The 2558-nt window shown below is 48.9% G+C and overlaps 1 long non-coding RNA gene across 1 annotated transcript; it reads right to left on the bottom strand.

The window, feature by feature from the left end:
• Positions 1-820: 820 nt before the first annotated feature.
• Positions 821-2080, bottom strand: LOC125556141 (uncharacterized). The gene is made up of 2 exons (XR_007305017.2): positions 1375-2080; positions 821-1273 (listed from the first exon to the last, which is right to left on the bottom strand). It is a non-coding gene; the product is annotated as an uncharacterized LOC125556141 (long non-coding RNA).
• Positions 2081-2558: the final 478 nt, after the last annotated feature.

Genomic DNA, 2558 nt, shown 5'->3' with positions numbered 1-2558 from the left:
ATGTGCAACGCCGCAGTCATGCATGAGCACCTCCAACGACAATTTATGTGCGACTATGCGTACGAGATTGTGCAACTCTATGTCCATGCATGTCCGACTGTGCCGACGAGAGTGTGCAACCCCGCGACCCTGCTTGAGCACCTCCCACGACAATTCATATGCGATTATGCGGACAAGATTGTGCAACTCGGTGTCCATGCGTGTGTGGCTATGCCGGCGAGAGTGTGCAACTCCGCCGACGGCGTGAGAACCTCCCACAACAATTCAAGTGCGATTATGCGGATGAGATTGTGCAACTCGGTGGCCATGCATATACGACTGTGCCAACAAAAGTGTGCAACTCCGCGGCCATGTGTGAGCACCTCCCCCGATAATTCATGTGCGACTATGCGAACGAGATTGTGCAACCCTGTGTCCATGTGTGTGTGGCTATACCGGCGAGAGTGTGCAAGTCCGCGGCCGGGCGTGAGAACCTCCCACGATAATTCATGTGCGACTATACGGACCAGATTGTGCAACTCTGTTGCCATGCATGTGCCACTGCGCCGATAAAAGTGTGCAACTTCGCAGCAGGGCGTGAGAACCTTCCACGACAATTCATGTACGACTATGCGGACCAGATTATGCAACTCTGTGGCCATATATGTGTCAACTATGACTACTATGTGTGCAACTACAACTACTGTGGATGTCAACAAAAAATAGCAAACAACATATCAACTTACACCCAGATCCCAATTCTCCTTCAACGATCGTATTCGACAAAGAATGACTATATGTGCAACTAGAACCACTAGATGCCAACAACAAATAATCGACGTGTGCATAACTTAACCAACTGAGAATGATTATGTGTGCAACCAAAACACTATAGATGCCAACAAAAACTGATGCCCGTGTGTGCGTCGACGGGATGCCCTATATGCGTTGTTAAGCATGGCTCTTCTTTTGCTCATACATTTTTTACTGTTCGCTGGCCTTGTTACTTTGAGACGGACTGCTCTTTCAACAGCCGATTTATCTGTCAGCCCTGCAGCTAGGTCTATTCATCATCCTGCAAAAGCTATGGCTACAAAGGTAATCTGTGGATTTGATCGACGGCCGGAGCTGGAGATTGATCCCAGCTTTGCTTATGCAACCGCATGAATTCGGTCACATCAGTTCAACGTATTCAGTTCGACTTTCACCACCGTAGGAAAATGTTCAGTGTACTTGGCTGTCTGTACATAAGCAAACAAATCTTCTACTCAGTCATGAATTTGTCTCCTCCTTCCTTCATGTAAAACAAGAGGAGCAGAGTTACAACATCAAAAAGGAGTGCGCTCATGCAGATTGAATCGAACAAGAAAACAACAGGCACAACACAGAGCTAACCGTCGTTGTCCCTGAATCAAACAAAGCCCATCGCTCTGCGCTGAAGGGATGCCGTGGTGGACTGGGCTAGTTGTGGTGCGACAAGGACCTCGGGGAAAAGCCACACAGGGCGGTACTCCCCTCCGCCGATGCGCCGGTGAAGCGTGGTGGCCGGCTAGTTCGGGCTCCTGGTGGCCGGCTGCTGGGGGGCTTCTGGTGGCCGGCGTCGAGGGAAAGGCCACAGAACTCCCTTGGATCCAGATCGGTGGGGGGAGAGAGAATAGAGAGACGCGGGTCGGGAGAGAAGTCGTGTGTAGGGTGGGTGGGGTGTGCTGCGACCTTGTCGAGAGAAAGAGAGAGGCTGTCGGTGGGGTGTGCTGGGACCTCGTCGGATAGCGCGTGGGCTGCGGGATCGTGTGGCCACGAGCAGGCCGCTCGGGATAATCAAAAAGTGCGCGTGCACTTTTGAGGTTTTAGGATCACAAAATGCTATCTTTTGTTAACCAAAAACAGTTTTAATCTCTAGCACCGTGCGTTGCATGCTGTGTGTGTGCCGTGCGTGTGGCCGGATGGGCTGTGGCCGGCCCTTGTTAGTACCAGGTTTAGCTAGTAGTATTATTTTAGTGCTAAGATTAGTCTAGTGGTGGATGACATGTAGGACCCCCCTCTTTAAATAAGTTAGACTTATTTATTTGTTTAGGTAAATAGTCTATGACATGTGGGCCACACATGTCCTTTTGACTAGTCAAATTGACTTGGTCAATTCGAATTAAAAATAAATAACAAAATCTAGAAAATCTTTTAAAACTTTGAAAATTCATAGAAAATAAACCGTAACTTGGATGAAAAAGTGTTATACATGAAAGTTGCTCAGAACGATGAGACGAACCCGGATACGCACTGTGGGGGTTTTTCCCTACAGTTCCCAGTCAAAAAAAAACCCGGATACGCAGCCCGTTCATCCGCCACGCATCCCTAGCATAGTGAACACGCAACTTTCCCCCTCCGGTTCATCTGCCCGAAAACCCGAAACACCGGGAATACTTTCCCGAATGTTTCCCCCCTTCGTCGATATCACCTATCCCTATGTTAGGTCACCCCTAACACAACATATTGCCGTGTCTTGCTTTGTGTTACATTTGATTGCTCTGTTATTTATTGTGTTCCCCCTCCATTACTTCTTTCCGGTAGACTTCGAGGCTGCT

The sequence above is a fragment of the Triticum urartu genome, chromosome 4A (assembly GCF_056163025.1).
Source record: "Triticum urartu cultivar PI428250 chromosome 4A, HENAU_Tu73, whole genome shotgun sequence".
Lineage (NCBI taxonomy): Eukaryota > Viridiplantae > Streptophyta > Magnoliopsida > Poales > Poaceae > Triticum > Triticum urartu.
This window is presented reverse-complemented; position numbering and strand designations above follow the sequence as displayed.